Genomic DNA, 26,629 nt, shown 5'->3' with positions numbered 1-26,629 from the left:
TATATTACATAAGCCTACACACACACACACACACACACACACACACACACACACACACACACACACACACACACACACACACACACACACACACACACACACACACACACACACACACACACACACGTATATACACCAGCATCCAGATGGAAACAACTGGTTCCCCACGCGCTGGACGCAAACAAGCCACTTATGGGAAAGTGTCAAGCAGCCTACAAGGCTTTAGGATTAGAGGATGTGAAACTGTGTGAGGAAGCCAGCACAATGTCCTATTCATGTCTCTAACCATTTTATGTTTTCATAGAAATATTGCCCGTGCACTGGGAATCGGGGTGGGGGGGTGGGATGTGGTCCGAGGGTCCACAGTGAGTCTGAGCAGGAGGCTCTGAGGCTCCACTCCTCCGGCCCCTGCAGCCAGCTGTAATTGGCTTACACATTCCTCCGAGGATTACCTCTCACTCCTTATTTGTTTGTAGAAAAAAATATTAAAACATTTGCTTTGGCTCCCTGAATTACCCTGAGACAAGTGTCACAACACACTCCGCTCCCACTTGCCCCATTTCCCTTTTTTGTCACATTCAGTGACATAAATAATTGGAATGAAAATTCCTCCGTTTTGATTAAACACCTTTAAAGTTTTTATTCACGTGTAATTGTCAGCATCAATCCCTGAACTCTGACTGCACCTTTGCTCACATGCTGCTGCTTTTTCTTATTCTCCTTATTCTGTTGCTCTCTGTCTCCTTCTTTACTTGCAATTTTAAACAGCTCCTCTGCCCCATTAGTGGATGCAAATCATTTAAAAACACATTAATTAGACTTTTTGGGCTTCTTCAAAATAAATGATTTGCTGGAATAAAAAATAGAAGCAGAGTTTTTTTGACTTTTATTAACTTCTAGAAATTAGGAAAAAAAAATGGACATTTCTTGTGCCAAATAAGAAATGATCAGCATTTTGTGCCAAAGTAAACAGCATGAAGATTTGGCTGATGACACTCTCCAACAAAAACAACAAGGAGAATGACTCAGTTTATAGAAAGACAACGATGGAATAAGAGTAAATGAGACAACACGTCCTTTCTAAGTACCTGGTTAAGATGTGAAATGTGTTTAGGTTCAGGTTTGGCATGAACTGGTTATGGCTGTGTGTGTCTCTCTCTCTCTCTCTCTCTGTGTGTGTGTGTGTGCACGTGTGTGTATATTTTGAGTCCCTATTGTATACCAGAAGAATCATCTATGAATGAATCTGGACATTTTTATTCGCCGGGTGTGCCACCTGCCGGTGCGTCACGGCCGCTCCGTCCAATCCTGACGCACGGACTCTCCTTGGAGATCCCGCCGTGCGCGCCACATCGCCGTCCAATCTTCGGCTCGGTGACGGTGGAAGGTGGCGAGCCTCGTTAACCGCGTCCCGTTAGCCTGTCAGACGTGACCGGGCTGGACTGCCGTACACAGCCCGCTGTGCCAAACATGGAGCGGAGACAACTTTGACTGGATTGCCAAATTCTCCCGGCGCTGATTTTAACCCCGCGCATCAGTGAGTGCTACGAGGTAGGTGCAGAAAACACACTGGACACGGAAAGTTTGAGAGATATCTGGTCAAAGTAAATGTCGCTCTCCGGCTCCCGGGGACGATTTTACAGCTGCGTAATTGTCTTTGCTCTGCACAACGCTGCGTTTGGAAGTTGCGCACGACACAGAATAGAGTGGTTGCCTTTTGCAATGCCTCCAAAAAGCTTCATATACCCAAGGGTTGTGCAGGAAAGCTCCTATTTGATGTGCTTCTGTCTGAATGCAAGTTTTGGCAAACAAGTGGCGGCTGTGCTCCCTCTCGCTGCGCGGCTCAGCATCCCTGCCCAGCCCTGTGCGCGCTGCATCTCCCCCAGAAGGACCGCGAGGCTTCTCAGGGCTCTTTGTAAAGTTCATTAACAAAAGGTACAAATATTTGTCTTCTATTTATCTTCTCTTCCTCAAAGTGATGGTTAGATAAAAAAGAGAGGAAAAGCATTGTCACCTAATGGGTTGTTCTTTAATGTCAGATCAGATGTAGAAGTATTTGCTTAATTCACGAGTGTGGACATAGAAGATGAATGTGTGTCTCTACATGGCGAGTGGAAGGTTTTCATGAATCGGGGTGACTGTTTATTTATGCTGTCCATAGCTGGCAATGTAAAGGAATGTCCCCTCTCAGTGACCTGGGTGTACTTTGACATTGTGCTGGATAATGAGTAAGAGCAGAGCGAATGGCATCTGTGCCCTGGTGCAAATATTTTCCTTATACTCCACGGCTGCAGTTATTCATCGCAGCAGCAGCCACGGTGTGAGTTTGACAACACGGCCACGGTCGTATATGAATCATAAAAGTGGCTGCAAATCGTGATAGTTTAACATTTTGATATGTTGCATGTATCAACACAACCAGCATGTTTTTTATATCAATACATCAACACAGCCATTGTTAGGGAACATTGTAGTCCAGTTCTGTGTCACGGTCTATTACTAGTCTCTTGAAGGTGGAGCGGGAATGTGTTTAGATGATTGTGACTTTCCATTGCCTGCTGTGGGGAGAGACGCAGCGGAGGACATTCAGACCAGAAGGGGATGAGCAGCGGGGCTCCCTCGGCTTGATGTATTGATTGACTAATATGTTTTTTCCAGGCTTTCCCTCTCCTGATAGATGGATTTGTTGAGCACTGTGCTACTGCCGTATTGATCTTCGTTATGACTCTCCCAAATGGACTGGGGGTGGAGGACGGTACATTGATGGTGCTGCCACCGGTGACAGTGGTGGATGGCTCTAAGTAGGCTGGAAATGTCTTTTTCTTTTGTACCTGTTGGACGTGGGCGCTGCGTTGGCAGACGCTGATGCATTTAGCTTATCGGTCCCAAGCTTGTGGATGTGTACTGATGCTGCTGAAATAATGATGTGCGCTGCTGAGAAGTGTACGCTTACCTATTTGTAATTCCATGCTCAGGGTGTATTATTCTCCTGGACTTTAGTTTACTGGAACTTAGAGTCAAGTTTTTCATTTAGAGCTCAGTTCCTTGATTAAAGAAATATCCCACTGTAGTTTACCTTATAGGGAAATATGCTCATCGCTCTCTTGATGAGAGCATAAGACAAAGATCGATACCACTGTCATGTCTGTGTGGTAAATATGAAGATGCAGCCAGAAGCGAACCACCTAAGCTTTGTATAAAGTTGGAAACACGGGAAAACAGCTGGTCTGGCTCTGTCCAGCAACCTAAACACTTCCCATTCCTTTAGTGCCACCGTCTTCATTAATGTGTTCCCATCATCATGAAGGGAGCAACAACAGGGGACAATTTAAGTCCCTTAAAAATGAATGAATTATTCTTTGAGAAATCAACACAAATGTAAAAATAAGTCCCGATCTGACACTATTAAAGACAGTGAAAACAAATTCTCCGAACCGCCCCCCTGATCTGGATCCGCAGTACATAATGGGTTCTTCCTTTCCTCCTTCCACCAAGTTTCAGAGTAATCCATCAGGTAGAAACAGCCTTGAAATTGCTTGGATGTAAGTCGACATCTTTACCTCATTTACCTCAAACACACGTTTGAACTAGAAACCTACGAAGATTGAAGAACAACAGTCGCCTGTAAGTTGATGATGTCAGAATGGTGATGCATATCTGTCAACATCAGAAATGTGACACTAGTAGATGTTGTGAGTCTTCAGCTTCACTACGTTTTCAAAAAGCTAACAATGTGTCGCTAATGTTAGCTAAACCTTGGTTCTAGCTATTTACCAGCTCTGTCTTAGCTAATTTAGCTAACTTGCAAAACAATGATACAGATAATTGTCTACACCTGGCTTCTCCTCTGACACTCCACATAATGCAAATGAGTCAATTCATCAGAAAAGGGATTTTATATATCACTCTCTACAACTTAAGAAACATGGTGGTTACCGATGTTTTGAGCCTTCAGCTTCACTACGTTATCAAAAAGCTAATAATGTGTCGCTAATGTTAGCTAATCCATGGTCCCAATTGCCAGCTCTTACTTAGCTAACTTGGCTAACTTAGCTAACTTAGCTTGTGATACACTGATACTGATAATGAGCTACAGCTGGCTTCTCCTCTGAATCCCCACACAATACTTTAGTAAAAAGGAAAACGCCGCCATACAAGTTATTCGAATTCATTCTTTAAATCTGTGACGTATGAAACCCTGGCTGTATGTATCTTCAGTTCCAAGGTAACGAAAACTCAGCTACGACTTCGACTACTTATTTCACTCATGGTGTTGCTTGCATCATTTAAAAAACAGCACATGTACAAGTTAACACTGAGATCTTGAAAGAAACCAAAGTATAGGTTCTAAAGGGTAAACTTCTATAAAACCACGTGGAAATCCATAACTTTGATTATCCTCTTAAGTGTTTTAAGGGTATAAACAGGAATAAACAACAGTACACAAATTAATGAATGAGCCTTGAAGGTGCATTTATGTGGAGGTTTTTGTGCTAAGCTAAGCTCATTGGCTAAAGCTGGGGCTTTAAACTTGCTCTTAGAAAAACAAATTAAGTGTATTTCCCAAATTGAGAATAAAAAACGCAATAATAGGGGAAAATAACTGTGTATGATTAGGTGGATAGCTGTTGTTTGTCCAGACAAAAGCCTCACACAATTTAACCCTCGGGGCCGAGCAGACACTGAGTGGCACCACCAGGCTACTTTTAGAGCAGGCAACAGGATGGGTATTTTACGGGAGTCAGCTGGCCAAACAGACGGGCTAAGCCCCCCCATTGGGTTTCATTAGAGCTCATCTTGATGTTAAAGCCTGTTTAATCCACTTTCACAGCCGTGCAGACCACAGCGGAGCGAAGCACGGCGTCTATCTTTAGACGGCACATGGGCAGGAACTTCTCCGTCTCGGCTCGATTATTAAAACAATAACCCAAATTTCCCGTAGTTTGCCTCGAACGTCGAACTTTGCGCTGCTGGTTGAGAACTGGTGAGAAAGGTGATTTCGGCGTCAGACGGGAGGCCGTCGATCGGCGTCTGCGCGGTTAACTTGTTTGTAAACAGCTGTGGTTTGTGCAGCCCTGAGCTCCTGCCCCTCATCTTTGCTTCGTTCCAGTAACTAGACATGTTGCCTATGGGCACAATTTCAGTGAAGCCTTATGAGGCGGGTGTTTTGCCTCTTTGTCTTCGTCTAGACTCTCTGGGCAGCCGGCGATGTGCCATGTTTCATCGCGCCTGCTTAGCTTCAGAGACATAGTGCTGGGAAGACGCAGACACTTCAGTGGCCTAATAAGCAGCTTGACATCTTAGACTTTTTCAGCAGAAATATATATGTTGCCAATAATTTCTATTCAGTACAGAAGAGGAGGTTCAATCATAATTATACTAGGACCTGATACAAATAACGTGTTATTGACTTTTTTCCGTTGCTCCCTCATTACTCGGTGCACTGCGGGTGTAATGGAGGGTTTTATAGTGAACATAACATATGTGTTAAAACTGACAATCATCACTCAATGACCTTTACCAGTTCTTTATAAGGCGCTGCCCCCTTATTGGTGGCAATAAGGAGCTCACTGCAGGGCTGTTAACAGCTCGCTTCCATGTTTACCTTAGGATATTGTGTATGTTAGCACACAGCGATCCACACACACACATTTATGTAATGCAAGGGTGTTGCAGTTCAAAGGTCAGGTGATGGCCAGTAGCAGAAGGGAGATTTATAGCGGCCGGAGTGAAGGTCAGCAGTATTAAGTACTGAGGGTCATGTTGGTCTTTGAGGTAGATAAAGACTGGGTTGCTGTAAACGAACTACCCGCAGTGCTGCCATCCATGTACTTCCATACAGTTTATCTATAGCAACCCCAAGAGCTCTTCAATGCACCAGTGATCTTCTCTCTCTCTCTCTCTCTCTCTCTCTCTCTCTCTCTCTCTCTCTCTCTCTCTCTCTCTCTCCCCCCCAAGCCGTCTCACAATCTTTACTCCTGCACTCTTGACAAAGTAGACCTCACACGAGGGAATTCAGAATCATGTCTAATATACGGTGGCTCTTTTATGTCTGCTGTCTATCTGTTCTTAGCAAATAAATCAATAACAGGTTGTCCTCCATCCTTTTTCACTGGAGGTCCGGGGGGATTGATTCCAGGTATAAAAAGAGACCTGTGCTGCACATATAGAGTGTGAATAGAAGAGACAGGGAACAAGACAACAGAGGATGACAGAGCTCTGGTGAAATATTCAGCTGCAAACTTCCAGCAGGCGATGGACGTGCACCAGCTCCAGCTCAATTCTCAGAGAGTGAGGACTGGTGTTAGTGGAGGAATTACGCTGAAGATGGATGTTTGACTTAGTCTGGACCAGCCAGAAACTCTCATTACGCAACTGAATTATTCTTTGTTCCAATTAATGTTGCTGTCATCGATGGCTTGTTTATTATTCTCAGTTAATGTAGTTTCACATATTATCGATTGCGTTAAAGATTTCTTTGTAGGTTAAACCGTGACATATCGTAAACGTTCTTTCTCTCAATGCGGCACATTGATCGACATCAAAAACGATCCAGGGCGGCTCTGGAACATGGAAGTTTATGTAAAACTAACACATTTCCAACAAGAATGTGCTTTTCATAAACACATGCCGTAATGTGAACTGAATGTTTAGTCTTGCAAAAATTTAAAAACCTCTCGTGTGCCTTCCTCTTTATTTTGAATGCAGGCACTTGTGGCTGCAATTTTCAAGTGTTAATAAGACGGCAATTACCCTCTGTTGACACATATTGGCTTCAGCTTTATAACACTCCGCAGCTAATAATCCTGAAAATGACTTGTACAAGGTCATGTTTAGAGAGCAATGACTGGACGCCTGTAATTAGGGGTGAACTGCTACTGTGGATGAAGGGAAACTGAAAGTGGAATAAGAAGAACGAGAGGAACAGCTGTGGAATACATACAGCAGTTGCTTTTTAAATCATTTAAACTATTTTAAAAAAACATGCCACAATGCATCTTGTGCTTTCTCTTTAATTGTGTTGAGAATTTAAGAGTTTAAGATTCTTGTTTTCTCCAAAAACCACATTGGCCTGATGATGCGGCATTCGTTGTTTATTTTTGCCATAAGTAATTTATGTTCAACCAGATAAGTGCTCACAATTAATTGAAATGCTTTCTCCCATTAAATGTATTATCTTGTTCCCACCGGGAAGCTGTGTCTCAACATTAGTCCATCAGTCTAGACTGTTCAATTTGCACTTGTGGTTTTTGACGGCAGAGTGACAATGATGTCTGTCAGCGGGATGTTTGATTGAATTTTTCAAAACGAAGGAATCCAGAGGACACCGCCTACTGTGCCATCTGAATAATGGCACTCTGAGGTTAAAGCGCGATTTTAATACATAAAGATGAGAGGAGAGATGGCACCTGCTAGGCAGAAAAAAATACCAAGAATTTACATATTAAGATGATGGATATTTCATAATTCATGACGATAATTTCCAGTGACAGATGTTGGTGTAGACAAACATCTGTTGTTAGTTCAATCAAATGCTTCCTTAACTCTCGGGTACAAGCTCCAATAAGTACACAGTCTGATTACATTTCGCTTTATGTGCTCAGGCAACGTTTGCTGCACCTTTTTTTCTGTTGTTTTCTGTGCTTGTTGTTTGTTTTGTCACGCAGCTCATCAAGCACATCCCAAGTGAGGCAATGTGATTATCAAGCAGCCAGCTTTAATTCATATCTTGACTAACACATTTTAGTCACACATTTAGCATTTTTGTGGTTTGTGTCCTGAGATTGAAGTGAGGTGAAGAGCTTTGTAACGTAAATGATTTGTCCTTAGTGCTGTCTGCCATCTTCATTTCCTATAGGATGTTGTTTGAATTGGTGTTTTCCCCCAGAGGAAAGAGACGACCATGTCACCAGGATGAAGGAGAAGCCATAACAGAGAGTCCAATGTTTTTAAATGTATGAAAAACCTGACTTGCGGCTCCATCCCCCGACAGGCAGCCAGGTAGGTTGTATAGATTCCATAGATTTGTCTCATTGCTCAGATAGTGGTGGTTGGAATTGCTTTTGGACATGTGTAAGAATTTAAATCTCTGTTTTGGCTCTATGGGTCTGTGTGATACAGAGTGAAGTGTTGTCCTTTTTTGTTTCACGCTTTTATTTAACACCTGCCACACTATTAAAACAGCACAAGTGATCATTTTCTAAATCATAGCTGATCAAAAACTGTGGAGAAGCATATGGCACAAGAGAGACTGGAAGGGCCGGCCATTATGCCCACTGAGGAGATTATAGCTTTGGATGTGGATAAAGGACACTGTTGAGGGTTTTTTCTGCACAATGCCAAGCTCATAGGGATGCTCTTGCGAAAGAAGGTGAGCGAGTGCCTTTTCAAGGGGATTTGGAGCTCCCGATTGGCCGCTGTGCCAACCTGTTAGCCCTAATGTCTATGCTGAATCACAACCAACTGTGTTTTTGATAAGATTTTTGGCAGAGCTGCTGTGCAAAACAGCAGCATATCCACAGGCTCAGTGCAGAGTGTGTACTGCGATTTAAAACCCTCAACCTGTGTTCAACCCGTTGTCTGATGTGGTACAACTTTGCTCTGCTACTGAGGCATGATAGTGTCAGATTTAAGATATTTTTAGATGGTTGGTAGATACTACGACAACTACACATTTTTTGTTCTTCAGGCCCTCGCTTTTAACACATAGCACCAAAACTGCAAGGATCAAAAGTAATTTGACTCGTCGGTTCTAAATATCTCTTCAGCAGCTGTTTGTTTTTTCAACACTAGTTAATGTACAAAACAAGTCTGAGTTGATTGATTGATTTAGATTTGCCAAAATTCAACAGTTGGGTTCAATTTACAAAGCAGGGATTTACAACCTGGCTCATAGGGCTTGAGGATGACAGGAGTAATCATCATACCATGTTCATTTAATTGCTGGTAATGAAAACATGCAGCTGAATGGAGAATCTCACCTGATTTCACCGAGTTCATCCCCTGAAACAAGAAATCAACAGTGAGGGATTTCTTTGGCTATCCAAGAAACAAACTAAAAAAAAAGTCAACGCAAAGTGGTTGTTAAAGGAAGAAACGTGTGAAACATGTATTCCTATCCCTCCATGCTGATTAAAGTGTTTTCCCTTTCATAACTTCAAATTTTAAATGTTGATCATAAAATGCACTAATTGTCCACATTTTGGCTTCTGCTGCATTCGCTCTCTGTTTGGTGACTTCTGATTTACAGACAGACACACAGAGACCCTGATCTGACCCCACACAGAAACATGCACAGACTCTCCTGGCTCGGCGGTGTGTGGATGAGTTGAGGTACAGCCAGGGTCAGTTCTGCTCTGCTGTCTCGCCCTTACGGTAAATTGGCAACTATTTTGAGAAAAAGAAAAAAAACAGGTCTCAACTCTGAGTAACCACCACATCTGTCAATCGTGCTGGTTATGTTTTGGCTCCTATGTACAGGGCTGCGAGTGGAACTGTTGCACTGGCTTTTATCAACGTTTTCACTGCCGACAGAAGCAATGCAGAGGTACAGGATCCGTCTGTGGGAGCGTTTAGTGCATCAAAATTCAGTGAATGACATTTCATCAATCTGCACCAGGACAATCTGAAATAAACTGACAGGTGAAGCAACCAGACATCTTTCAAGGTGAAAAATATCCTCGACTGGCCGAGTCAATCACCTGATGTCAATCTGACTGAGCTGCACTGCTCTTGCTCAAGGAGTAAAGGCAGTGACTCCACAAAAAGCTTCAGCTTCATGTAGCGCTGTGTGCTTAAATTCGAGCTGCAATTAACAGTCATTTTCATTATTGATTAAGATTTTGAATATATTCTAAGTTATTTGGTCTGTAAAAATGGTAAAAAATTTGGATCTGTGTTGCCCAAACCCCAAGATGACCTTCTCAAATGTCTTGTTTTGTCCACAAACCAAAGATATTCATTTTACTGTCATTAGAGGAGCAAAGAAACCAGAAGATATTCACATTTAAGAAGCCGAAATCAGAGAATGTGTCCTATGTATGTCACATTGTAATGTGTTGTGTGTTGTAGTCAAACCGATAAATTGATTATCAAGTGATGAATCCATTAATTGTTGCAGCCCCGGCTTAAATGACTGCTCTTTATCTTCACACACTTCTATTTATATTCATGTAAACTTTCTGTAAATTGACCCTTTAATGTGCTGTTCATTATTTCATTTCAAATTGAATGTGCTGAAGCCTTAAAAATAAGAATCATGGAACTATCCAAATCTTTAAAGTGTGGACTATATGTCTTGAGGAGCAGAACCCAGAGCCTAAGCCCTTTGGGGATTGAATATTGATCTTTTCTGTTAAATTACAAGTTAATTGTTTACACATCTGGTTTTCATTAAATGAAATCACCTGATTGATCCAGGTAACCACAGTTTGTTTGTTATAGCTGGGCTCTAAATGATGCTTGAAGTTTGGCTCCTGTGCAGCTTTCTACTTGCCTCAGCTCACTTGTCCAAGTTCAAAACCAAACGTCAAAGTTAAGAGTGAGACATTTAAAGTAAAGTCAAACGAACAACACCGCTTGCAATTTCATTTTCTTATTTCTTTCCCCCGGAGCACTTGAGTGACAATTTCCTCCATCCTTTAAAAGAGTTCAAACCAGCACCTGTCTTTGGGTTTTCCTGCTTCCTCTGTTTGATTGACGTTTTAAAGAAAGAGTCAGGTAGTTGTAGAACTTGTACCAGGCTCGGGGAAGATGTAGATCGAGCCCTCTGGCTAAACTCTGGAGAGGAAAATTAATCGGAGCCAACAACACCTGCAGTCCCCAGGCCAGTGAATCAAATCCTGACATTTACACAAGTCTGAAGCAACAAAAGGCTACAGAAATCGTTTTACTGCTATTTGCTGACCCCTCACTGTTTCTCTAAAGAAGTGTTTGGTTCAGTACTTTAGTGTCACTCTTTAACTGCACAGTGGTGGATTCTTAATGGTCAGGTTGAAAGCTGTGACAAAATTAAACAAGTGGGATGCAGATGTACAATGTTACCATGGAGATCTGAGGTAGAAGTAGACAACAGCCTGATGATAATAAGGTAGAGAATTAAAAGCTTTTTCTTTCGTCAAACTATTTAACATTTTTAAGGTTTTGATCCTTTACAGTTAGATCTTCTGTCTTTTTTATACATTAACAATCTGTGTAAAAAATGGGATTATTAATGGAGTAGAAACAAAGAATTCTGCTTCACTAATTTTGATTGAAGTGTTCAGATAATACAAGATAATAATTTACCATGATCCTTAACATTGTTATTTTGTCTATGAAGACAATCTCACATTCATGATCAAAATAAACAAATATAAAAAGCTGCCTCACCTCTTAACAGCATAAAGCCTGCAGGATGCAGCGTGATCACCACCCCCAAAAGATTAATGACAGAAATGACTTTCACATCAGGGTCTCCCACAACCAATTAAACTAATGCAAGATGACAATTTGCATTTGGTCTCTAGTAGCAACACTCGCTGTTGCGATGAGCGGATGCCACCTTCCTTTGCTGGCATTTTCACTCCACCACCCTTTTTTGGATGGAGCAATATAAAACCTTTAACACCTCCCCAGGGATTACTTCCATTTAGCAAAGTGATAATAATCTGGAGCTCATCACAGGAATGTGTGTAACTTGGCATGGCATGAAAGCTTTAAGAGAAAAGTGCAATGACATGAATCACTGGAGTAGGTTTTTAGGACCGGTCATCTGTTTTCAGTTTGTCCTTATCAGCCGTGCAAGCCCTCTGGCTAGAGCCAACCTCGGGCACGAGCCTTATCGAGCAGCTTTGTGAAAGAAAAGTTGTAGAAGTATTTCTGTTGCCTTTGGTCCAATTTTTTAATCCATGTAGAACACAATCAACAGACTGAGGTTTTAGAGAACTAGACAATCACTACTACTTTAAACTTACTGGTGTCTTTGGGATGAAGAGCAGGGCCAGAGGAAAGAAGGATGGATGGAATTTCCTGGCATGTCTCCATACAAAAGTTTTTTGCAGAGTTATGTTGGTAGAAAAAAAGTGAAACTGTTTATTGGCTTGGTACCCTCTGTGTTTCTTTGAAATGTAATCATAACCCCAGGTGGACATATTTATTGCATACACAGGCAATACATTGTAGTCGCAGGAGCTTATTATTTATCAATATTTACTCAGAGAAGTATATAGTGTAAACATGAGAAAAACAATGGCTGAATCAGTTTGATTTAGAAAGAGCTGGTGTCCTGGCATAGAGCTCAGTTAAATCTCTTCAAATAAAAGTGGCAAACAAGGAAGACAAAGGACACAATGGACTGTTATTCTCCAGCAGAGCTGGCAGAGGCACAAAGCCAGGAGCCGTTAAAGTTATAATTTGGGAATTTTGCTGCTTCAAAAACATCAGCTTGTACTGAGGAGGATGAAGAAGCTGATGTTGTGGTCGTACTAATTACCGGGCACACTGCAGATTTGCCATTTTGTCATGAATTTGTGTCTGTGACTCAGACCGAATCTTCACAGTGGTTTTTACATTTCCTTCAGATTCAATTTTAATTTAGATTATTGCAATGGAATATATTGTATTATAGTGTGATTCTGATGAAAGAGTCAACACTGCAGCTACAGCCAGTAAACAGCTGCTGGGAGGATTTTGGGGATTCCTCTGCAAACAATGTATTATACATATATGTATTAAAATATGTAGGTACATATTGAAAGTTAATTTAAGCGTCTACAGCAGTGCTTGTGGCTCTGGGCGGCAATGGTGCCTGAAGCTAAATGCACTATAAGCACAAAGGTAAACACTGATGGTAACAGTGTGGACCAACGTGGTGGACCGACTTACCCACGTCACCATTCACAGAGCCACGCCCCTAGCATGGCTAAAAAATCCAATTTTGATTCCCCCTAGTGGTTTAAAAAAAGTACTGGAGCTGCTCACAACGTGCCCATTTACAATTTGTTTTTAACAGATGCTGCAATTGCATAATTATTTTTACATGTTGGTTGTAAATAACTGAAATGTCCAACATGGTGATGGAATGTAGAAAATGGGATAACTACTGTGATTGCTTGAGGTGTTATTATAAAAGGGCTTTGAGGATAAACTACCGCGGCTCTTTTGGGATATTCACTTAAAAAAGGCTCCGTGTTGTCACTGACCCTGAGCAAGTTCCTGAAGTTTTCTCTCAGGCTGTGCCACCTCTTTGTGACTTCCCCTTTGCTTATTTAATCACTTTTTTATTTTATCCAGATTAGTCTCACTAAAGCTCTTTAAATTAATCTAATTGAATCTCTTTTTCAGCTCAGACATCGAGGGGCAGTTAGAGTTTATAGTCATCTGCCTCATTTTCTTTAAGCTCCTGTCATCACATCAGTCACATCCTGCTTAATCCCCAACTGCTGAGAACCACCAGGGGAGCGGAATAACCCTGTGACTCCCTCGCCGCCACTCTGTTTATTATTGGTGCGTTTGGATATCAGGATTTGAGGTGATATAATGCCCCAACAATGATCGACGGTTCTTTGGAGCGCAAGTGAAACAGAGTCTGAGTCATTTCCTTGCTTTTGTAATGACCCCTTTTATTGTGTCTCAGCTATGGCAGAAAGTTTGAGTGCAGCACTTTGCTCTCCATATATCATAATCAGGATGTGGTAGAGGTTATTTACATTGTTCTCGATCCAGTGTTAGGGATCCTTAATTCCATTGTTAGTTTCCAAGCACTGTCCCGTGCAAGTGTAAAGAAGGTGGATCATGTTACTGCCAGATTTCTTGGTAATATATGTAAGTGTCTTGGTGGAGTTGAGAGTCAGAGCCTCTGGCCTGTTGTATGAAATGCTCCGTCGCTGAACGCTAACATTAACAGGCCAAGAATACTGATGAGACCTGGAGTTTCCAGACGGTCCAGATTCTTCAGCTCACACGTTGGTGTCACAACCAAAGTATTTTTATCTCCCTGCTCAGTGTGGCTCTGAGCTGCTGAAAGCTTAGATGATGGACAGAAATGTGATACTAGAACCTTCATTTATAGAATATACTTCTCATTCCGTTCCCACGATTCAAATTCTTCTTATTCAATTCAGCTGCTTTCAAACATACTCTGAAATCTAGATAATCTTCGGAAATCATCTGGGTGGGCTGTGTGTGAGAACGCCAATGTCCAAGTCAGTTTCTGTGGACATTGTTCAGAGTTTCTCCTGCAAGCCCCCGAGTAAAAACTATGAATAATGTCCGATTGAGCCCATATGAGAATACAGCAGGAAATGACCTGGAGGATTCACTGCAAACGAGTGGGCTTGTTGAAGACGCTTCTAACATAAAACGGAAGCAACACTCTATAAACAAAAAGAATACAAATACATGGAGTCATATATGTAGAAGATACCAACAAAGATTTCAACTTGGACAACCAATGAGATTCAAGAGCTTTTGGTGACAAGGGCCACCGCTGGTGTGGATGTGCTGTAAACAAAAACATGTTTTCATGGGTGGAAGTTTGATGTCCTGCCTCCTGCATGCAGCGCCACGCCTCGCTCGAACACTCTGGAGACTTTTCTGTTGTTGTGAACACGTCTAAGAATCTCCTGCTGTGTTTTTCATATGTGAAAGGCAAACTCCTGAGGAACTCCAAACCCAAGTGTGCAGACATTCTCCAGGGTTCAAGTCTGAAAATGGCTTTTCACTTCCCTGATACACACTTTTGGTCATTGAGGATTTTTGCTGCATCTCATGTGGATTTCCTTTTCTAAATTTATGCACACTTTCAAAAAGATGTGAATGTGGAGTCTTCACATGAGTCTGTGAATCTGCGCCTGTTTTCTCTTCCTCAACGACCACATGCGTGTCCTGGTAAACTGAAATTGAATTGTGGGAACTGAATGTGGAAGAGGTCTTATGGAGAGCGCGTCCCAGCTGGGTGCACCACCGTGCTGTGCCTGCAAACACTTCCATTTTTATCTGTGCTCCTCGCAGCATAACATGCACCAATATTTATCCAGTCACTGTGAGTGCTGCTGACTCTAAACAGACTCATAGCATTTACTCTTTCTCTTTAATAGGTAATCAACAAAATTGTATACGCACTTCGCATTTATTAGCGCCCCCATCGTAGCCTTATCGTTGTGATTGCAGGGGCATGTTTGCCTTCATTGCGACCATCAGTCAGCGGAAGTGACAGGACAGGAGCCAACCTCACACGAGGCTTCTCGGAACACTGAGGTCATTCGATCTTTGCTCCCCCCCCTCATCCATCACATTGACATATGCAGATGTACAGCCATAAGGCCATTGGACATAAGTGCCTCCGAATTCAACCTGCTCATAAGTCCTGTCTGAACAAGACCACCCGTTTTCTAACCTCACATCTCTGGAGTGTGAAAGATTGTAGCATCTGTTGATGTGTTGTTTAAAATGTGTACAGCAGCTTTTTTGATACATTAATACGCTTTCATAGGCCAGAAAATCCACCAATATTATAATTGGGGATTTTACAAGCTAGCAGCATTTTATATCACCCTTTCTTGACTTAACGATGAATTCTACCTCATGTAAGAATTCACTCATGCTTTTACTTTGGGTTATGTCAGCGATAGAGAGGAAAGAAACGAAAAAAAAGGTAACAGGAAAGGATGATATAACATTTGTGAACTTGAACAACACTTCCTAAAATAGAAACTAGAGAAGCAAGACTCTAATCTGTGATGCTCGGCTGAATTTATGGCCCTGAGGTGATCTGTGAACACAGGAGATTAAGAGGGTTGCAGACATGTGTGAACCTTAAAAAACTTTAGTATTGTAGCTATGCCAGGAGGTCTTAGCCTGGAGAAGCGTTCAGATGTGTGAGGGACAAACTATCCCAAAGCACAAACCAGCAGTGTGTCTGTTAATGGAAAATGCTTGTACGACACACACTGCGTTTGTGCAGTTTTCTCAGCATTAATAATCCCCATCTGGAGAAATATTTTTCTAACATGTAGGATCAAACTTTAATGACGTTCTCTCTAGCATCAAGCCCCCCCGCAGACTCCATAGATTCCTAACTTCTTTAATGCTTCATCTTGTAGCACAAAACATATGGCGAGGCTAAGATGTAGTGAGGACTCAAGTGACTGGCCTGAATAAAAAAGAAGAGGGGGTAATTAATTTACAAGGCAGCCCCGGGCGGAGAAAGCAAAATATAACATTTATAATGAATGATTATCAACATTGAAGTTTTGGGGTTTTAGATTTCTTAGGGAGTAGGTTTTCAATAAAAGTCTGTGCCCCTGAAAAACCCATTTTGAAAGTTGGAAGGTTTAGTTTTTTTGAAAAAGTAATAATATGCTGTGGTTTTACAAACCAGATCTGCTGCTTTCAAATCTTTCTACGTGGGTATCTGGATATTTTTTAATAGCTGAGAAGATGTCATGGTTAGCGTTGGATGTGTGTAAATCCATTTTCCTCCCTCCCCGGCTCAGTGTTTGCTTATACTGGGCATAATGAATCATTAATTCACTGCTGTCACTTGCAGCCCACAGTCACTCTGAGCAGAATTAACTCTTGATCCAGCCGAGCAGAGACGAAACAAAGAAGCTGAAGAGGCATGAACCTCTCTATATTTGTCTCACCCATCCAGTAAACTATGGATCCGTTTAGGTGTGGATCGGGTGGCTGTTTTCTAATAAGGTAGTTGTGCTGTGCGCTGTGATGCATGTTGTTTTGGCTGCTTTGCATTTTTATAATTTTATTGACTCTGATTATTTCCCGACCTCCTGTTCATCTGTGCTGCAGGTATTTCTCAGGCTTTGAACAGCAGATGAGTTTCTGTACTACAGTGGGCGACAGAGCATTGCTGGAGGTGATCTTTTTATTTTATTTCTTTCTAACAAAATGCCCTCTCAATCATTAAAGAGGCTATATCTCATGACATAGTGGTTTCCAACCACGGATACCTTTACCCGTGGGGCTACGTAGAGAGATGATGGGGTTTCTCAACCAATTTGAAAAAGCAGAAATATGATATTTATATGAAATCTTTTTACAATTGTATATAGCACTTTTATTCCATTTATATCTTGTTTTTATATTTTCCACATTTATAAGTGTTGCTACTTATTACTACTTTACTTTATTTATGATGATGATTTTTGAATGTCCTCTTCCTGCTGTAATGTAGGACTAATAAAGGATTATCTTATCTTACATATGTAAAAGTAATGTTTAAATGTTCTAAATAGTCTAAAGCTAAATGGTTAAAATAAACAGCTAAAGGTAATGGAAATAGTGAGTTATTGTAATAGTGTTAAATAACATCCAATATTATACGAATTGGAGGATGACGGTAGGTGTCGATGAAGAGCTACATGAGTTCATCTGACAGGACGGACAGACGGGTTAGAAACCACCGTCATAGAAGAAACACTTTGGTCAACTGAAGTAGTTTAAGTGAGTGTCTCTCTCCGATGATGCAGAGTTTGTTTTAATTAGTCTCAAAACTTCTCATTAATGCCTTGTTGGAATCTGGGTGTTGTTATTGCGGAGGCATGTACCTCAGCATCATTATCTCTTCACTGGATAATAAACTGGGCCCCACAGATAAGGTGGTTGGTGTCCCTCTGGATAGTGAGGCAGCTGTACAATAAAACAAATCATGAACCGACGCACAACCTGTTTTCAGACATGAACTCTGGAAACTGTTCGAAAGAATTCTGGACATGTTCCAGAATTTGGTTTTCACATATGAACAATGCAGCAGGAGGTTGTGCAGGTCAGACAGAGACATTGATGGAACATTCAGGTGAGGGGGGGCACCTGCATGCAGGAGGGAAGATATTACGTACTATTTCATTCCCTGCAGCATGTTTAACAGTTTAGGGGTTGGCCCCCAAAGGCTCTCGAATCTTGTTTTCCAGATATTTTACCAGGGCGCTGTCCACAAAACGTCCCTCCGCAAACATCCAGGAACATGTCCAGACTTCAGTGCATGTCATCAAGCTCTTTGTAGCATTGTGAAAGCACCAACATACCCTAAAGTGTCCTTTCAGTTCACTGTTGACATTCTTACATTTTCCTGTAAACTCCATTGAGTGTATTCTTGAAGTTACAGTTGTTATGGTGAAACTGTGTGATTTCTGAAGATGACTGCTCTGTTAAACAGCGGCCAGCAGGTAGCTTGTTACTGTTATACTGTGGTTTTAGTCCCTAAACCTCTGAGGCTCAGTTTCTAAATCTCACTCTCTTCTCCTTCTCGTCTTCTTTCTGTTTTTCTATTCTGTAGTCCTGAGGAGATTTTTCTTTTCTCCCTGATAAGACCACTGCTGTTTCGTCTTTTCTGTTTGTTACCTCCTGTGGCAGAGGCTCAGCTGTTCTGCCCCCCTCTCCTCAGTCACACAGACATAGAGACACAGCCAGTCTAATTGGTAATAACCCTTCAGCTGTCATAACTCCGGCTCACTGCTGCTTCCTGGGGACGGGTGAAGAATACCTGTCTGTTATCGCTGGTGTGCGTTAGCATACAGATCTGTAAGACAACTGAAAGACAGCATCAACATGCTGTCTTTTAGTTTCCAGGATTACTGGGAAGTTTCTTTTACAACTCAATTCACCACATTTTTTATTGTGTCGCTTATTTCACTCCTTCCTGCACAATTATCAGTTTAAATATTGTACTATTGTCTTTAAAAATGCTGCACAGACACAGCTCAGACGTCTCCTCCATTATTGCTCGTTCTTTCAATAAGTTCTCCGAGTGAAGATCCTGTTTCGGCTCCGTTCTGTTTATGACTTTCTGTTTGTGCAGGATTATCAGGTCAAACTGCACAAATAACTTGGGAGAAGGAAAACAAATGGCCCCAAAGATGATGTGCCTGTGATTTCTAAAGACAAGTTTTCACAACACTGGCAAACGTATGATTCTCTCAGAGCTTCTCCTTGAAAAAACAAACACTTCTCAGCATTTTGCAAGTTGAATCATGGCCACGATATATAAAAAAAAACACCCACTAAGTGTCATTAATATGTGAGAAAAGACCGTCTTCTTCTGCATCGTTTGTTTGTATGAGACACACAAAAACCAAGGAAATGAGATTTCACGATAAGTTTCCAATTCTTTTTTCGGAGTCCACAGGAAGAACTTCATGACTATTAGTGGTTTAGTTTAGAAATAGCTTTCGTCTGATTTCTCGTCTTAGCTTTCGTCTTTATTTGAAAACCAAGAATATTATTTCTGTTGGTCCTGGCGGTGGGACAATGCAGTTAAATTCCTTCCTGCATGAATAATTCTTTTTGCTCCTTTTGGGACATCATACAAAAAAAACTTTATTTTCTCATTCTTTCGAGCCGCAACCAGTCCTGAGCTAAATGGAATTGGAACGGAGCGCGGTGTCGGGGAGCCGGTGTTCTCCCATTTCTGATGACCGATGGCAGGAGAGAGATGAAAGGCCTAATGTAAAAAGCCATGCCTCTGCTTCTTCTCCTCCCCACCTCCTCCCCTCTCGTCTTTCCTCCCTCCTCGCCCGAGCTGCAGTGCATCTTTTCACAGTCACGAAAGAATGCAGGCGGAGGGGCCTGCCAGTTCTGTTCATATACACAGCACACAGATGCACAAAGATGCAGACACACATATTCCACCTCTTCTTCCTGTCATCCCCTCCATTCTCCCACTTCTCACTCTTACTTTTTCTCCCTTCCCTTTTCACCTTGTTTCTAGGGCACAGTACACTTCATGGGGGACACTTCCCACACAGCTTTTTGAACATGCTAAGAGCTTTTAGCTTCTGGGTATTATTATTTCTACTTTCGTGGTACATGTCGTGATGACACCCCGGATGATGACTGACTTAATGGACTGAAGAATTTCACCCTGTGCAACATTTGTCAAGCAGGCTGTCTTCAATTATTCATCAAACAGAACATTAACCACTAACATGAACTTCGATAAAAAGCTTATTTGTACACCAGCTGTGCATCAGACATTCAGAGATGAATAAGGATTTGGTTGTTTTGGGGTGATGTTGCCACCAGGAACATGTGGACGGACACACTGCTGTTGATTTCAGTTAGAAAGAGCAGATTCCATCTTAAAAATCTGTTCTCTGTGTTTGTGTTTCTCAGTTTTCGGCTCCTTTGTCCTGGTGGAGTTACATTTATTTATTTTTTCCCCTCTGCTGATCACACCTCCGTGCCTCACGCCTCCTCTTATGCTGTCGGTTCACATTCGGAGTCGCTGTAATTGAGTTTTTGGACAGCTGGCCCGGTCTCAAACGCTCCACGAGAGATAAAAGACATTTTGCATTGCAACATCAAAGGGGCGCCCCCGCACGCTCACCCCATTCCACTTCCATAGTCACCACAACATGACGAAATCAGATGAACATCTAAGGTCAGTGCGGCTCCGAAGGGTTAATGATGTGGAGACCGAGCTCTGATTTTTAATTCACACCCAGGGCAGATAACTGCTCTCCACCCATTCAAGTCTCACTCCCTCCACCGGTGACGCAGGCACTCTTGCACCTTGTGAACAACCTGTTTATTTAAAGCACTTTACATGAATACATTTGAATGTAATTTGACATGACATAGCTTAGACCTGTCATTATGTGACATTGTTTGCTTCAGCAGGATCAATGGGCTGATAATGGAGGTGGATGTGAGGAAGCATATGTAAATTCGGCAATGGCATGAAGTATCAGAGACTCTATTGATATTAGAGGGAATTCAGTGAATTGGCACATTCTGGAAATCACTTCACCGAGGTTCAAACTCCTATCATTTCCCATACAGCTCTCTTAATGTAATTCCCCATATTTTAAAGAGAATATAATACAGCACTTGTGCCCCTTGAGAGAGCAAATGATCCAACTATATTTGGGGGGGGCGTAAAGTGACGGGAGCTAAAACCAAGTGTTTCAGACAGAGGCTGAAAAGAGGAGCGGCAGCAATGAACAGAATGAAGAAAGTGGTGTGTTTTATGAACATGAAGAGCATGTAAATCTTTAAACCAATAAAAAAATGATGGCCGTGAATGTAAGCTCTATTTTAGAAGAGAAGTGGGGATATTTTGACTATGCTTCTCGGCCACTACACCGCGTTTAGTGATGTATTTGAAGCTTTCATATCTGGACCCGCACGAAAGGTCATCAACCAATGACCTTGACTGAGTGTCGTCAGCAAGATAAACACAGGAAATTGTGTGTGGTTATACCTGTGTGTTTGCCCATCCCGATTCAACGCAGAAAGCTCATTAATATGACCATGAGTCATTTGCTAAAATGACAAAAGGTTTTTTATCTGAGGGGCCTTTCAGCAGGCCATTCAAATGTTAACCCAGCAGATACCAGACCTTTCGAGAGCCGTTTACTGTGTTCACAATGGGCTATTATTTCAATGTTGGTATTACTTGCACCACAGGGTCATTGCTGTCAAAGCCACAGTCATCATGAGTATCTCTGCTAAAAGACCGAGGTGGAAAAGGACAGAGAAAATTCAAAGTTTATTAATTTACATTTCAATCACCAACTCTTGTATTCCTGAGGCCTCATGTGTATCCTTCACTCGTCCATTTGTGATGAAGGATTTTTGATTAATTTCATTTCAGCATTGTATATATCTGTTCTTGCATGTCTTGCTTTCCTTGTTGTTCCTTCTTGTTCCTTTGCCAATCTATGAGTGGACTAGCTCGTAAAGCTTGTGTTGAGCATGTGCGTCCTCTTGTCTGGATCTGATTAAATTTGGAGATCCAGGAATTGTTTTTTACTTTCTTTGTCGTGGCAAGATAGGGTATCAGCCTTGCAATCACCAAAGTATACTGATTCTAAAATATGAAATAGGCCCCTTGTGGTGCATGTTTAGGGAACTGCCATATATATTTATATATAATCCTGCTAATTTATTTGTCTTGATATGACATGATAAAGGATAAGTGGTATGGATGGATGATATGATAATGATTTGCAGCTTCTGACATCATTAATAACTTTTATTTATTTGTTGTCTAGTATATATTTAAAAGAGCTGTCAGTTTGAGTACTTTTTTTGAGTGTCATTGGTGGGATGACCTTCATGTTTATATTTGGATTATCACTTTGAGGAGCTTGGCAACTGCCTGGCACCGATGCAGTTTTACTGTGAGGTCACGGTGTCCTGTTCTGCCTTCAGCGCTGCTATGTCTGAAAACAAAGATTGAAGAAATCTTGAATGTGTCCTGAAATGAGCTGTGACAGTAGATATATTGTCTCTGTGCTGACATCTCCAGAGACATGGCTCTTCACAAATGTGAGCGGGTCAGAAAGCTTTCCTTTTGGCAAATTTTCAAAGACACTCTGTTTCTCCCTGGTATCGTGTTTCTTGGAAAGATTACACAAGTATACACAGAAAAATAACAATGTAGGAGAACAGATTAATGTTGTTTTATTGTTCAAATATGCTCAGTTTTCTCTAAAAGTTTTGGAAACCTTAACAAATATAGCTCTAAATTCAAAGTTCTCAGATCATTGATTGATAATGGGAAACTGCTTTTTTCTTTACTGAGGTTTTAGAGAACTTTTTTTTAGCAGAGTTCATTTCATTTGGATTTTATTTTAGCAATGTGGAAGTTTAATGAAGTCGCTGTAAAGTTTCTATGGTTTATTGATCCAAGCACCAGATTTCTGTTCTTCATGGCTAATGCCCAGTATCACCATGTCAAAGCAGTGTTTCATTTTTATCACACATATAAACAAAGCATCCTAACAGAACAGCAAATATGCTCATCATGAAGGAAGCCCCAAAGGGGACAATTCAATTTTTTTTAAATCACTATACTTTGTTGATGTCAAGGGGTACTTAGGTAAAGCCATTGCATTGGCCAGGAATCGGACCCGGGTCTCCCGCGTGGCAGGCAAGAATTCTTCCACTGAACCACCAATGCTGATGAACAACTTCAGAGTTTCTCACGGACAGTAGTACAAGGGGTTCCAGTATAAACTATGAGGGCATTGGTCAAGCACATACCACCGCCAGGGGCCAGCAGTCCGCTTAAATTCAATCAAGCTGCACCATATTGAACACACTCATAGTTATTTGGCCCCTAAATATGCATGATTTTTACACAAAGATCCATGAATTACTCTTTGAGAAATTGAAACAAATAATATTTCTTTATTGCCACTTTCTTCATTCACATGTAACCATCATCATGAAGGTAGCCCCAACAGGGGACAATTAAAGTTTGTTTGAATCACTATATTTTCTTAATTCCAAGAGAAAATTGGGTAAAACTACTGCTTTGGCCGGGAATCGGTCTCCCGCGTGGCAGGCGAGAATTCTTCCACTGAACCACCAATGCCCTAACAACTGCAGAGTTTCCCTCTGACAGTAGAAGGGGTTCCAGTATGAACGATGAGGGCATTGGGCAAACAGTTTCATACAGTAATTATTATCTCCCAAATGTTTCTGCAGGAACTGCTGACCTTACCCGAACCCTAGTCTTGAATTCAAGTCATTACAAGTTCATCTAAACAGCTGGCATATAGAAAAGTACAAACTGAAACATGCTCACACTGACGAGCTAGAAAGATATCTTTTTTTCTCTCATAGAACTTTTGAAGGGAGGCTGTGGCTCGCAGGGTACTTCCTGACTGTTGATCTCCTGAGATCAAAGCAGAGCAAACCTGCTGCACACACACCTCTTAACCTCAGTCCACTTAGGCCAGTTCAGGTCTTATTAAGGGTGAAGCAGTTTCAACCCTCTTTGATTGCCTGGAATTGAGTTTCTCGGCTGATATGCATAAACCAACTAACAGAATATCAAAGTCCACCTTTGTGGCTGGAACGATCCTCTCAGTGAAATTACTGAACAGGATGTGTGACTGCAGAGTGCTTCTTGTTCTCTTTTTTTTTTTACTGCAGTACATTATTAAAGTACACATACAGAGAAGTATCCTTCAGAAGTATCGAAGCCCTTCTTTATATTATTTTTAGGCCTCTATTGTACATGTGAGACTTACGTTGTCTTTATTGCGAATCCAAGAAAATCCTTATGTGGTTTAATCAAACTATATATCCACACAATACACAGAGCCACAGTGACTATCAGCTGCACATGGGGAGTATAGCCGGGCTTATCAGTGGTAGCAGATGGAGAGCGTCCAAGTGAGAGGCTCAGTCTGGCTCCATGTATGTCAGAAGTAAGAGGATGACCTTGGCTGAATCTCAACTGTGGTTCAACCATAAGAAACACACTCTTTTCCGTCTGTCTCCCTGTATATATCTGTCTTTTTTTGTCTCTCTCAATCACACACACACACACTCACACACAAACGGCCTCCCTCCTTCGCATTCTTGCATTCAGAGTTACAGCTGGAGACAATATACACTCCTCCACACTATCACTTCATCAAAAAAAAAAAGCCATTTGTAAGACACTCACTGAGGCTACAGAGGCTCTTGCAAAGCCCTTACAAGCAGGTGATTAGATACTGAGTCACTTTAAGCATTTACCACAGAGGGATGAAGAGTTTGCTGCAAGGTTGTTTGATACATCATATCAGGAGAAGACTCAGTAAACATTCTCCCTCTTTTGCCTCAACATTCAATGAAGTTTTCGCCCCATTTTTTATCACGCCTCAAACATCATAGCTCGCAGCTCTTGCATCAACCTAACGCAGCAGGGCACATGACTTGAATAACACAAATCCTACAGCACATTATTCACAGGCAGTTTTTTTAGTGTCCGTGTCGTTGCTCTGCACTAACAGGGAATGATAAACAGTCAGTGGAAGAAGATATAAATGTATTTTTGGCTAATAAATGTGAAGAGCTTTGGAGATTTACACTGGTGCATAGCTCGGTGAGACAATGGTCTTCATGTCGGAAGAAAACGATTAAGGATTTGCACAATCCAACCAAGTAACACAGTGGCAGTTGTCAGTCCCCTCTGTTGTCCCGAGGAGGCTGTAAACTCTCCCTGCCTCTTTTTATTACACTTGAAGCAGCCAGGTGCTCCTTGACACCAACACGTTTCCTTGTTGTTTAATGCATGCAGAAGTTCTCGTGTCCTCCAGGACCTGCGGCAGCTCTCTATAACTTTAGATATACTGTAGCCTTGTGTATAACTGACGTGTTTGGAGACTTATGCAATCACTTGATTATTACTTTGGACACAGGCACAGAAGAGTGAAGAGATGCAGCAAATAGAACTGGAGATGCCCATATGGTATGAGCCCGAACTATTTGGCCATCGGGTTTGTTTGGTCATTCACTAAGTGAATGTAATGTTATTACAGTCTGTCACAAATACAGCAGATTTATTAGCAGTGCAGGGAATCATAGAAGTGTTTTGTGTCTTCCTGATGGGTGAAAATTAATACGCTAACCATTTGCTCAACCTTTTTTTCTTTTTATATTCCACACAGTCTCATTTTGAAAGAGAACCCTTCAAGATTTCCTACCACAGAATAATTCACTGTGAAATGGAGGACTGGAGCTTATATAAGTTATCTATCACTTTAAAGTCGTGGCCTTCACATGTACTAAATGACACATTTCTCTCTCAGATTGATAATGAGCTATTGTACATTCACAGTCTCTGTCGGGATAATTACTGTTTCGTATAATGGGGGAAAAACCTCCTCATTCATGGGATATTTAATGCAAATTGAGACTCATATCAAGACTTAGTGCAGATTTAAAGTGGAAACTTGAAAAATGGTAATTGTCTCGTTCAGGCCTCTTTATGGCTCACTTAAGAGCGCCCCTCCAGACTTGGGGGGGAAATGTGAAGCAGATCGGCCACGTGAGAGCATCATTAATAGGAGGAAGTACTTCATTTGTTAGAATGCCTTGTTAGAAAACAGTGAGGGTTAAGATATTTTATTTAAATTTGTGTACTTTTACTTTAGTATTCATGAAGCCTTTGTGTCTCCCTGCGAAGAGAATCGTCCTTGCTTGTAAATGTCACACAACTTCCCCATTAGAGGAGAAATGCTTCCTAGATTGACCTTTGAGTTGCAATTTGTGAATGTAAGGGCTGCTGCAGACTAGAGGATTTCTATCTCGTGAAATTGTGGGAGACCACATATATAATGACAGATTTAACCGAATTTTAATCTTATAGTCATCACAACACACACACTGTAAGATTTGGCCAGAACGTCAGACCACACACTTGCTGTATGTAGGAGACAATTTCACAGTGGCGATTCTAGAGACTTGAAATCTCACAGAAACTCGAGATATCTTCTTCTTCAGTTTTTATATGGTGGTTGGCAAAGTACTTTTAGGTGCATTACCGCCACCTTCTGAACTGGAGTGTGAAGCACACATTAATCGTGTCTTCAGAAGAAAAACAAACGTGGAGGAAGACCGACAACGCGCGTTCTGTTTTGCAGCCGAAAAAAAAAAGTTATTGATGTAGTCATGGCTGAGAAGGTGTATACATTTTGCAGCGTGAGGAAGTGGAGCTGGAGTGAGCTGGAAATTGATTGATTCTTTTAGTCACAGCTGTACGAGTGCGCTACATCCGGTTGGTGACGTTTCCCGGTCAGCTCTCTCTCTCTCTCTCTCTCTCTCTCTCTCTCTCTCTCTCTCTCCCTTTCTCTCTCTCTCGCTATTGTGGGTTTCTGTCAGAGCCGATTATATCAAACATGTTTAATAT

At 41.5% G+C, this 26,629-nt stretch overlaps 1 protein-coding gene and 1 non-coding gene across 3 annotated transcripts in view; one reads left to right on the top strand and one right to left on the bottom strand.

Annotated features, from left to right (window-relative positions):
- Nucleotides 1-1,290: 1,290 nt before the first annotated feature.
- chrm3a (cholinergic receptor, muscarinic 3a) overlaps nt 1,291-26,629 on the top strand; it is a 74,849-nt gene continuing 49,510 nt past the window's right edge. Inside the window, exon 1 of one of the 2 annotated variants that reach the window (XM_035171745.2) lies at nt 1,291-1,551. The gene's annotated coding sequence lies outside the window, so the exon portion shown is untranslated. The remainder of the gene's footprint in view (nt 1,552-26,629) is intronic. The other variant, XM_035171742.2, reaches the window with a different exon arrangement.
- trnag-gcc lies at nt 22,833-22,903 on the bottom strand. The gene has a single exon. It is a non-coding gene; the product is annotated as a tRNA-Gly (tRNA).

The sequence above is a fragment of the Hippoglossus stenolepis genome, chromosome 12 (assembly GCF_022539355.2).
Source record: "Hippoglossus stenolepis isolate QCI-W04-F060 chromosome 12, HSTE1.2, whole genome shotgun sequence".
Lineage (NCBI taxonomy): Eukaryota > Metazoa > Chordata > Actinopteri > Pleuronectiformes > Pleuronectidae > Hippoglossus > Hippoglossus stenolepis.
Note: the sequence above shows the minus strand (reverse complement) of the source record. Positions and strands in the feature narration are given on the sequence as shown.